At 48.5% G+C, this 12340-nt stretch overlaps 1 long non-coding RNA gene and 1 pseudogene across 2 annotated transcripts in view; both read left to right on the forward strand.

Moving 5' to 3' along the window:
• Window positions 1-12340, forward strand: part of LOC307055611 (centrosomal protein of 78 kDa-like) — a 207642-nt pseudogene that overhangs the window by 64857 nt on the left and 130445 nt on the right. The window lies entirely within an intron of this gene.
• Window positions 1-12340, forward strand: part of LOC307055803 — a 90447-nt gene that overhangs the window by 26359 nt on the left and 51748 nt on the right. Inside the window, exon 2 of the long non-coding RNA XR_013810983.1 lies at window positions 10077-10141. This is a non-coding gene — a long non-coding RNA (uncharacterized lncRNA). The remainder of the gene's footprint in view (window positions 1-10076; window positions 10142-12340) is intronic.

The raw sequence follows: 12340 nt of genomic DNA on the forward strand, positions 1-12340 counted from the left end.
TGAGCCATGGCCGCTGAGCCTGCGCGTCCGGAGCCTGTGCTCCGCAACGGGAGAGGCCACAACCGTGAGAGGCCCGCGTACCCCCCCCCAAAAAAAATAAATAAAGAGTGAGATAAGTATGTAAAAAAAGATCCCAGGTACATCGACTCACTGGATTAAAAAGTTACGTTAAAACACGCAATTTGGCAAAGCTCTTCGGCTGAATGTGTACTGACACTGCGTTCAGAATTCTGTACTGGGGGAGTACACGTCCACTCCCCTCAGGCACCTTTGAGTCCAAGAGCCATTTGGAGAAGCTCAAATCATAGAAAACTACAGGTGCTCACGCACCCTTCAAAGGGTGTCTACAAACACACACACGCACACACACACACACACACACACAAAGGGCACCTTTGGATGTCACAAAGTCCATGGATTGTCCAAAGCCTGCCCCTTGATTCCAGTTAAGAAGTTCTAGTCTACTTATCAAAATCTTGAGAATGTGGTATCACTGTTGACCCAGAGATTTCACTACCTGAATAAAAATGTCACATGTACAAAATACTAAATGGAAAAAACTCCAGTTCAACACAGATTATTTTTCTGAATAAAAATGTCACATGCACAAAAAGACTAAATGGAAAAATTTCCAATTCCAGACAGGTTATTTTTCTATGAGGGTAGGAAGTATATGGTAGCCGAGATGCAGAGAAGAAAATAGCCAACTCAGGGTCATGCAGTGTCACTGGAAGCTTCTTCTGAACCTCCCAACTCGTACTTCCACTCCTCCCCTTGGGGTCTGAGTCTTGTTTTTTTTCTTGGGTTTCCCTGGTGGCACAGTGGTCAATAATCTGCCTGCCGATGCAGGGGACACAGGTTCGAGCCCTGGTCCGGGAAGATCCCACATACCGCGGAGCACCTAACGCCCGTGCGCCACAACTACTGAGCCTGCAAGCCATAACTCCTCAGCCCGCGAGCCACAACTACTGAGCCCATGAGCCTAGGGCCCATGCTCTGCCACAAAGAGAAGCCACCTCAATGAGAAGCCTGCACACCGCACCGAAGAGTAGCCCCCGCTCGCCACGACTAGAGAAAGCCTGCGCACAGCAACGAAGACCCAACGCAGCCGAAAATAAGTAAAACAAAAATCTTAAGGAAAAAAAAAAAGAATTCTCATTGTTGTGCAACCATCCCGACCATCCATCTCCAGAATGTTTTCATCCTGTCAAAGTGAAACTCTGTCCCCATTAAACACTGACTCCCCATCCCCCTCCCAGCCCCTGACACCCACCACTCCACTTTCTGTCTCTATGAATTTGACCCGTCTGGGGACCTCACAGAAGTGGAATCATGTAACATTTGTCCATTTGTATCTGACCTATCCACTTAGCTTAATGTCTTTGCGTGTCATCTGTGTGGTAGCCTGTGTCAAAATTTCCTTCCTAGACCCCAAAGCCAGTGTGGACAGTACACAGTGAGTGAGAAGGAAATAAAACCGTGGGTCTGAAGAAGTTCAGGTGTTTGCCAAGTGCAGTGGGAAAGCAGTGAATGAGAGGTGTCCTGATCCAGTTTGCACTGAAAGGGGAACAATTGATTTTGGCTGCTGCATAAATGGATGGGGTGGGGATTCAGTAAGAGTGGAAGTCGGGAGACCCAGATAAGGTTAGGAATTTGGCGTGGTAGTCCAGGAAGACGATGTCTGAGAAGATGGAGAGAAGTAAACAGGTTCTCTATATTTGGAGGGAGAATCAGCAGGGCTCATCGGGGGATCAGATTGCGGGGAGGTAGCGGGGCGCTATTCTGTTTACTCTGTGTGCACGTGTGTGCTTATGCCTCTACTGCTGAGACTTAATTGTTTCTACAAAGAAACACTAACCTTTCCTCTTAAAAGTGGAATTGTTAAATTTTCACTGTTCATACAAAGAAATGTCAATCTTTGAAAAATACACAAATGGTCTTTGTATCAATTAGAAACTTTCCTTCCTGTTTGTGGGTGAATAATATCTGTTGTGTGAATATACACACTACATTTTCTTGATCCATTCATCTGTCAGTGAACACTTGGTTTATTTCCACATTTTGGCTCTGAATCTTGCTTTTGAATTATTGTTTGGACTTTGATGAGAAGTATCTCTGTTGTTCAGGATGTGCCCAGAGGTTTATTCTGTCTTCTGATCACTTCCATATTTCTAATTAGCCCAAGCAATGCATACGTAGAGTCAAATCAGTTCATCCAAGGTGCAGGGACTGAGTGTCTCTTTGGTTTGCACTCGTGGACTTTCTGAGATGTTCTAGGTCTCAGAGGCCATGCAAAGAGTGTCTGAGGTCCTCCAGAGCTGCCACAGCCTGGCTCTCCTCAGGGTCTGCACTGCTGGGAAAAGCACTGCTGCTTGAGGACCTGTGTCCCTCTGATGTAGACGTTGCATTGTTAGGAGGCAAATGAATTCAGATTTGCGTTCATCATGCTTTCAACCATCGCAGCTGATTGGGTCCTTGTATAACAAAACAGAAGTTCACTCTCCCTCTTGGCTAACAGGCTTTCAAATATTAGAAGGTTGGTATTCTGTCCCCATGAAAATTTCTCTTGTATACTGTGAAATACCCTGATTGCTTTATCTAGTCTTGAGATCTGGATTTGCATAATCCCACCCCACCGCACCTTGTGCAAATGTGCTACAGTCGGGTGGGACCCATCTTAAGATGTGTTGGTATGTTGTCCAAAAATGGCGTAAACAGCCCAGATTGAATGTGATGTTGTAAGTGAGCAGGACCTTGTGGGGCCTTCCTGGGACGGATTCTCCCCATGTCTTCTACCTGCTTCTTATCTTTAGAAAATTTTAGCCTCCTAGCCTTCCGTGAGTTGGAAACAAACAATTTAATCAGAGAAGGGAGAAAGTGCCAAAAGAAAGGAAAAGAGTCCCAAAAGACCAAATAATACTAGTGTAGCCGTTAAACAAAGTCAAGGACCTTTAGTTCCTCCTCAAGGGCTGTAGATACTGTTCTGAGCCACGTCCTTGGAGCTGTTTTGCAGAGACTGAAGCCCCCAGCAGGGGGGAGGAAGGTAACTGCATGCTGCCCACAAGCACGTAGACCCCAGACCAGCTGGAACCAGCCGGTTGATGATGTTGACCTCAGATTACCTCACCACCAACCAATCGGAAGAATGTCCACAAGCTGACCACACACCCCTCAACCTCCTCTCCCTCACCCCACTCGTTTGTAATTCACTTTAAACATTTTTTAAATTTTATATTGGGAGTATAGTTGATGTACAGTGTTGTGTGTGTTTCCGGTGTACAGCAAAGTGATTCAGTTATATGGACACAGATATCTATTCTTTTTCAGATTGTTTTCCCATTTAGGTTATTACCGAGTTTTGCTTTTTTTTCGTGGTGCTGTGTGGCTTGTAGGATCTCAGTTCCCTGACCAGGGATTGAACCCGGGCCACGGCCGTGAAAGACCAGAATCCTAACCTCTGGGCCACCAGGGAACTCCCTAGGTTAATACAGAATATTGAGTAGAGATCCCTGTGCTCTACAGGAGGTCCTTGTTGATTTCCTGTTTTATATATAGTTGTGTGCATATGTTAGCCCCAACCTCCTGATCTATCCCTCTCCCCGACCTTTTCCCTTTGGTAAACATAAGTTTTTTTTCTATGTCTGTGAGTCTGTTTCTGTTTTGTTAAGAAGTTCATTCGTATCACTGTTTTAGATTCCACATAGGAGTGATAGCGTATGGTATTTGTCTTTGTCTGACATCCTTCACTTAGTATGATAATCTCTAGGTCCATCCATGTTGCTGCACATGGCATAATCTCATTCTTTTTTATGGCTGAGTAGTATTCCATCACACATATGTACCACATCTTCCCTATGCATTCCTCTGTCGATGGACATTTAAGTTGCTTCCATGTCTTGGCTATTGTAAATCATACTGCTATACCTATTGGGGTGCATGTGTCTTCTTGAATTATGGTTTTCTCTGGGTATATGCCCAGGAGTGGGATTGCTGGGTCCTACGGTAGCTCTAGCTTTAGTGTTTTGAGGAACCTCCACACTGTTCTGCATAGCAGCAGCACCAGTGTACATTCCCACCAACAGCCTCACCCCACCTGTAAACACCTTTCCCTGAAAGCCACTGGGGAGTGGGGGCCTTTTGAGCCCTAGGTACCTGGACCCCTTGCTTGTTGCCCTGCCATAAACGTGGCACTTTCCTTCACTGTGACCCGTGTCAGTAGATTGGCTTTAGTGCGTGCAGGCGAGTGGACCCAAGTTTGGTTCAGTAACAGCGTGTTTGGAGATAAGCAAAACTATCACCTCTCCTCCTCTCTTTTCCTCCTGTGGATGCAGTTTAATATAACAACGGCTGTAGCTCTAGTGCAGAAATATCAGTAGGGTGAAGCAGAAGTGCTTTGTCAATACAATCCTTTGGGCATGAGAGTCACGTGGAGAAAATATTCCAACACAGATGCCTGGACCCAGCCTCACAGATTCTAATTCCACAGCACTGAGCCAGGGCCTAATTTTAACCTTCTCAATTGACATGCTTCTGATTTGGAAATGACTGGGTGGGATGTGCCACCCAGGCTGGTGCAGTAGGGGGTCTTCAAGGCGTCGTTGAATGCAATAAGCAGGAGGGAGGTGAACCGTGACCTGGATTTCAACCAGGCAGCCTCTGGCAGGGCTGTGGCCGGGCCGTGGGTCCACAGCTGAGCGGACGTCTGTGTCAGCCTGCAGTCCTCCTGCCAACGGGTCCGTGACAAGCCCTCCAGCGGCCTAGTGCTGCTGCGGATGAGCAGCCCTGGGATCGGAGTTCAGCCCAGGCACCTACCTGGTACATACATAGTGCATGTGCTTGTGAGGAAACCGCCCTCTCCACCAGGAAGCCTGGAGCACATCCTCCCGTACAGCCCTCAGAGGGGACCAACCCTGCTGACACCTTGATCTCAGACTTGCAGCCTGCGTAAATGTCGGACAGTACATTTGTGTTGCTTAAGCCCGCCAGTGTGTCGTATTTTGTGACGCAGCCCAAGTAAACTGCTACGACCTGTATTTTGAATAAGAAGGAATTCACGTGAGACGGTCACTTTCCTGCTTCCCCTGCCTTTATTTTTTTTATTTTTATTTGTAAAAAATTATTTATCTCTCTTAGGCTGCATCGTGTCTAATTGCAGCACGCGGGCTTAATTGCCCCGTGGCGTGTGGGATCTTAGCTCCCGGACCAGTGTTCCCAGGCTTTGAACCCACGTACCCTGTATTAGAAGGCAGATTCTTTACCACTGGAACACCAGGGAAGTCCCTCCCCTGCCTTTAAATTAAGACGTGTCGCTGAGCTTCAAAGAAGAGCCTGTCCTTTTCTGTTAGATTACAAACTTGAGTTTTCTTCTTAAACATTGCGTTTCCTGGTTGTGGTACATGTGTTAGTGTTGAAAAAAATGGTTGAGAGACTTTAAGAGGAAAATGATTTTACAAATCCTGAAGATGGGTGCCAGTTATCTTGATAAAATTGGTATGTTAAGAGACCCAAAATAAACAGGAGAAAACACAGGCAACTACTTAGGAAATGCAGGATGGGAAAGGCTTCTTCAAGTACAGTGTCCAAGCTGATGAAAAGTATGAAGTGAAAGTGAAAGATTTGAACACAAAATATCTTTTTAAGTGTCTGTATAACAGAATGTGAGAGTAAAAAATTAAGTTAAAAAGTTAAAGAACAGGGATTGACAGATACACACTTTTATATGTAAAATAGATAAACAGTAAGGACCTACTGTATAGCCCAGGGAACTATGTTCAATATCTTGTAATAACCCATAATGGAAAAAAGAACCTGAAAAAGAATACATATATTCTTACATAAATACATGTAACTGAGTCACTTTGCTGTACACCTGAAATATTGTAAACGAAGTCTACTTCAATAAAAATAGATAAGTGACAAAGTAGGGAAAATATCTGTATTTAATAGAAATGCAGATACAAAAAGAGAAAGCTTTATATTGTAAATACCCATATATATGAAGAGATCTTAATGAAAGCAAACTAAAAGGTGGCCATTGCTGCTTCTGGTCAAGGTGAAATCGCAGGGTCCAGGTTTACCCTCCTAGCTTCAACAACTTTAAAAAGGGGGAAATGTATGAAATGACAGTTTTTCGCCTTTTGGAGAGAGGGGTGAGTCGTGAGAGACATCAGCTGACTGCTGGACATCCTGTTCATTGGGATGACTCCGTACTTATTATTCCCTTTTTTAGAGCATTTCCTCAAGACAACTTGTAATAGAAAGACTTCCAGAGAGTGTCCAGGGCAGGGGGCTGGGGAGCCCAGCATGTCTCTGGGCTGAAGGGATAGAGTGAGGTGTTGAGGTGGGCACAGCAGCTGGGGTTCACAGGCCACCCCAGTCTTCTGCTGAGACACGGTCAGTGCACGTGGGTGAGGTGAGAACTGGAGGCCTGGTGGCGTGCTCATGGGCGCACTGCCCTTCCAAGGCGCTTCCCAGCAAGGTACTCCGTGTAGCTGATGTCCTTACGTGGTGAACTTGGAAAATGCGAGAAATGCGCCCTGGAGGTTTGCCAGACTCAGGCTCAGAGGAGGTGTGGTCGCTGTCATTCCCACACAAGCAGCATTTCATTGGTGAGAATTCAGGCAGAGGCCACAGTCAGCAGCAGCAAGAACTGGAAAAGACCATTCGTGGCTCTAAGCAGCCACTTCCAAGAGCAGTTTTGGAGAAGCACACATTTTGTGCAGGATTCATTTAATGTGGCAGTTCAGCTGGGGAAATCAGGAATGGGTTAGGTGCTTATTCATTTGCATGAATCATCACTTCTTATTTCCGTTTTTAGAGGATTTCCTCAAGACGCTTGTAATATAAATACTTCCTCTGTCCCTTTCGTAAGTATCTAAATCTTTTTAAAAGCTAAATCAGTCTCTTGCCAGCATTACAACCCAGGAATGTTTCTGTTAAGGACCTGAGAGCTATCTTCTTTATCTCTCTGTCACCAGGGGAGTTTAGGCTAGGTGTTAGGCACTTTCCTCTGAGCTATAAGTACGTGCTTGTCCTAGAGATAGGAGAAGTTGTCTTTCTCCTTTGGATAAAGGGTATTAACTAGCATGGACAACCACCGAGATGACCAGGTGAATTTAGGATGTACTCTGAAAGAATGTATGCCATTTTTATGGTGGTGTCAAGTCTATTCCCATGAGGCAAGTTCCCGTTTATCTTGAGAACCTGTATGCAACAGATTTTATCTGCTGAGCTCTAAAAAAAAAAGGTGAGGTTGATTTCATTTGCACAAACATTAGTGGTTCACCTGTGGGTGCACAGCACAGTCTGGTTTAATGGTTATTCAACAGTAAAACCGTTTTCTTTATCTCTACATTTGTGGAGAGGATTTTCTCGGTTGGCGAGAGATTTTATTTTTATTTTTATTTTGTGTGTTCGTTAATTAATTAATTAATGAGACTGTGCTGCGCAGCATGCGGGATCTTAGTTCCCCAACCAGGAATCAAACACGTGCCCCCTGCAGTGGAAACTAGGAGTCTTCACCACTGGACCACCAGGGAAGTCCCTGGAGATTTTATTTTTAACTTTTCCCCTAGAAGCTTTTAAGGAACAGTTGGCCAAGAACACAGTTATATTATTTCACCCCCAGTGATAAATAGTGATAAATCATTACCCTTCTGATTCCATTTTTTTTTTAAATTTATTTTTATTTATTTTTTTATGGCTGTGTTGTGTCTTCGTTTCTGTGCGAGGGCTTTCTCTAGTTGTGGCAAGGGGGGGCCACTCTTCATCGCGGTGCGCGGGCCTCTCACCATCGTGGCCTCTCTTGTTGCGGAGCACAGGCTCCAGACGCGCAGGCTCAGTAATTGTGGCTCACGGGCCCAGTTACTCTGCGGCATGTGGGATCTTCCCAGACCAGGGCTCGAACCCGTGTCCCCTGCATTGGCAGGCAGATTCTCAACCACTGCGCCACCAGGGAAGCCCCCGATTCCATTTTTGAAAAATGATATTTTTACCTAACATAAACAGTATGTATCCTCTTTAAGAGGTAAGATCCCAGGTATCTGTTTTCTGTTTTCGGTTTGTGTGTACGTTCTGATTTTCGTACAGTTTTTAATGCGTTGGTTGTGTAATCTAAACAGCTACAGTTTCTATTTTCTTTTCCTTCGTGGGCAATATTAGTTTGTGTCATGGCTGGGCATTTATTGTATTCTAGGATTTGAATGAAAGTTGGAGCGTTTCCGTTAAGCGAACATGATACCCTCCTTCCCCTCTCCTGGTGGTGGGGGAATCTCAGATGTAACCCGAAATGTCCCAGGGCCGGGAAAGGGCCAGGGACCCTGGAGACCATCACACAGCCCCCACTTGAGGCCACACCTTTCCTTGATCCCTAAGAGGAGTGAAGACAAATGGGCAATGGAGTCCCTGGTCCAGGCGGCACACCCTCGCAGCACAGCAGCACTTGAGCGCCAGATGAGATGGAGACATTTCATACGCTCACTATCTTGACGGCACGGAGACTTCTGGGAGTCTTCTGGAGTCCGGGTACTTGTCCCGCGCTCCTGGCGGGCTTTGGCAGGCGGACTTCGGGCATCCGCCTGCGCAGGTTCGCCTCATGATTTGTGCGTGTTGGCGCACGCGCACCGTCGCCGCCCCGCCCTCGCTTCCTGTGCGTGCCCAGGTGGTCGCTGGCCGTCGTTCCCCCGTCTTGGCCTCTTGGCGGGCGAGCATTTCGGGGCCTGCGGGGCGGTACGCTGTCCGGGCCGGCCGGAAGCCCGCGGGAGCGGGCTGTGCGGGCGAGGGTTCGCGTGGGCCGGGCGGAGGCTGGAGCTGTGACCTCCGAGCTCGAGCCGCGGAGCCCGCGTTTGGGCCGGAGTGGCCGGGCGGCCGGCGGCGGTGCAGTGCCCGAGCATCTGCAGCGCGGGGCCAAGCGAGGTCCCGGGAGGGACGTGGGCCTAGAGCCGGCTCCTCTGGCCCAGTGGTCTCGGGAGGCGGAGCGGAGGGACCCCGAGAGAGGAGCGCGCCCGAGGAGCAGCCCCCGGACCGGAGCCTCGGGAGCCCGGGGCCGGTGAGCGAGTCCCGACGGGGTAGGTGTTGCGTCTGCAGGCCTGTAGTTGGTTGTGGAGCCTGCGGCCCTTGAAGAGCAGGGCTTGGGGTAGTCCGCCCCGGGCCCCGCGGTAGAGCCACCTGGAGGGTTTGACCGCTTCCCGGAGGTGGAGGGGCCGGGCTGGAGGACAGGGCTGGCTGCTCCGGATGGGGCTCCCCTGGGACTTGTGAGCTCTGGGTGTCCTGGGGGAGTAGGGTCCACAGGCTCGGCCGGGACGTGCCGCGTCTTCCCCTCCATCCAACCCCGATCCTGCACCTCCTCCTAGTCCTCCCCCTCCTGTCGCCGTCTCGGCATCTCGCACGTGTGTCTCAAGGCGCGTCAGCACCTTGGTTGTCTAATGTAAGCGTCCGCTGCCCCCCTGGGTTGTGCCCTGTGGAATCGCACAGTGTAATTGGTGCAGGATGAGTCTGCAGGGCTTCTGTCCTGCTGCCTCGGTTGAGGAAGGAAGCGATTGGGCCTGAGAAGGGAGATGACTTGTCCTAGATCCTCACCGGGTGTGCACGTGGGGTCGTTCACAGGACTCCAAACTCCTAGGGCAGGTGTTCTGTCCACTTAAAGTCAGTTTTAATAAAAGATGTTTTTGAGCGTTGCACTTAAGTTTGTAAAGTTTGTACAAATCATTGCAAGACTGAAACGCACCTGAGTGTGTCCCTTTATTCTGGGTATCCTGTGGATTTTCTGATCTAAGTTGTTAACAGACTGAGAAGAGGTAAACTATAAGCGTTTTTAAATTTCATATTTAATGACGGAGGTTTATTTTAATAGGATTCAATGTACACTCGCTACGGAAAAAGAGAGTATCCCCTCAGGTACCACAGTCACGTGGGAGTCACAGACCTGAGGGTGGTTGCTCCCTCCTTATTCTCACAGGCCCTTCTGAAGGTGAAAGGATGGGTCTCCCACAGGTGTCTCTTGTGGAGCGCGGGGCGGGTGCTCGTGCACCCCGAGCCGCTTCAGTCGTAGCTTCACTGCCTGCGTTTTCCTTCTCCAGGTCCGCCTCCACTGTCACAGTCCTGCACGTTGTTCCAAGAGCAGCGGAAAATGAATCAGCCTCTGGTGAGTTTTGCTGTTTACGTATTTACCTGCTGCTGTTCTTTTGTGATAACACCTTGGGAGGCGAATAGTTCAAAAGTTAAAATGGGAAAGTAGGAGTAGGTAAAAGATGTGGTTAGACAAAGCGTAGAGGAGCAGGTCAGCACCAAGTGTTTCTGGCAAGTTCTACGTGTAGATCCCAGGATCCTCTTAGAGCCACAGTACAAGCCTCGTGTTCTTGACATTTGTGGCAAAACACCATCCCTTGCTCGACTTACATGGTCCTGCCGAAGCACTTTTGTTCTCGGGCGTTAAAAGGTTTCCTTGAGGATCCCGCTGTAGGCCGCGAGCCTTCCTGAGAGACAGCCCCTAAGTGTTGACATTGGTGCCTTCCTTGTGCTTCCTGTAAGCCGAGAGCGTGCTGTCCAGGGAGCACTCAGTGCATATAACTTGTCTGTTCAGTAGAACACCGTTGTCACATAGGTACATTGTTTTCAGTGCTCAGTCGAGGGATGCAATGAGGATCATCTGGAAGAACAGCCTTGTCACCCTTCCAGTAAATTTCGCTCTTTGTCTCTTACAATCTCAGAGGGTCGCGTTACACCCCATGCAGTGAGGTCTCTGGCAAAGATTCTTGTTTCCCAGCTGAATTGTATCGTGCAGCCTGCGGTCTTGGTTCTGCCCCTCCACGGAACCTGATCCGGTTGAGGTGACCTGGCATCCAGCATACAAAGCAGTGGAGATTTGCCAGTCGTCACCTCAGACCACTGTCGCCTTGCCATCTGCAGAGTCTGCTCTGTTGGTTTCTGTGACAGATCTCTCCTTGCTGTCTTCCTGACTGATTCTTTCTTCCGCCCTCTTTGTGTGTTGTCTTTTCACCCTTGGTTCATGACTCTTCAACCCGTCTGATCTCACCCTCTGGTGCTTTTCACCTCCAACTCTGTCAGTTCTCCCACCTGGACCAGATAGATGCCTCTGTCCAGCCACTTGCCAGCATCTCTATGGAGTTTGTCCAAAGGGCACCTCGGATTACTAGATCCAGTAGATCCAGAAATGATTATTTACAGCTCCCCTGCCCCTTGCCTTGTCCTGTTGTCCCTGGCGGCTCATCGTTGCATCATCCAGCCTGTCACCAGCCCAGAAAAATGAGTTCATTCTAAAGTCCTTCTCCATCCTCTGTTACCACGTTGTAGTGTGAGGCTTGTTAATGTCGTATTCTAAATGGTTTTTATTTGTTCTCCTTCATCCCATACTTGCTACCATTAAAACAGCTTATCTGTTCACTTCTGTACTTACAGAAACTTTTTTTCTGTGCCGCTACCTCTTTCGTCCAGCAGCTCAAGTGTATTCTCCACGCTGAGTATTTCTCCTAAAATATTAATCACAGCATTTTGTCTGCATGTGGGAAGCACTTTAGAGGTTCCCTGGGTGACTGGACAAACGAGGTTGCCGTTCCGCGGAGCCATTAATCATCGAGCCCAGCACTGGGGGGAGGTCGTAACTCGCCGATGATGCGTTTGGATGGATCTGTGGGGTAAAATCCTGATGGGAGAGGCTTAGGAGAGAGGAGTGGGAGAACTGGGTTTGTTCTGGTCCCAACTTTTTCAAGACATTTTGCTGTGACGGGGAAAATAGAAACTGGACAGTAGCTGGGGTAGGAGCTGAGGTCCGGGGAGGATGTTGTGTTGTGTTGTGTTGTGATGGGAGAAATAACAGTGGGAATGATCCAGTGGGGAGAGCTGCTGCCCATGGTCCTGGAGTGGGGAGGGGATGGCAGAGCTGGGTTGCAGGTGGGGAAGCCCTCCGATGGCTTCTCTGTTCTCAGGGAAGCAGCTCCTCAGCTGAGGGTGAGGGTGAGGTTGGGAGTTTGAGGGGAGAGCAGAGCTCTGGGGCCCAGCTCCATCGTGACCATCAGCACACACAGTGCATCCAGCTGGGAAGACTGTACTTGCCTTCTCTGCCTGAAAAGCCATCTCCTTTCTTAAATGTGGGAGTAATTACTCTTTTGGGAGCCTATGTAATTACACGGGTGCTGCTCAGCTCAAAGCGAATTGAGTGCCAGTTCTGGCCATGGACATTTTCTTCTCTGCTGATGGAAGGGTCCCCAGAGGAAGTGTCCTGCTTGCCTGGCTCTTGGCCTCGAGGACCCTTCACACCATCTAGTGTTGAGTCTTTTATCTTTGACATAAGCATCAAATGTCTTCAGTTTCTGCATGTGATCTT

Source organism: Hyperoodon ampullatus (assembly GCF_949752795.1).
Source record: "Hyperoodon ampullatus genome assembly, chromosome: 7".
NCBI classification, from domain to species: Eukaryota; Metazoa; Chordata; class Mammalia; order Artiodactyla; family Ziphiidae; genus Hyperoodon; species Hyperoodon ampullatus.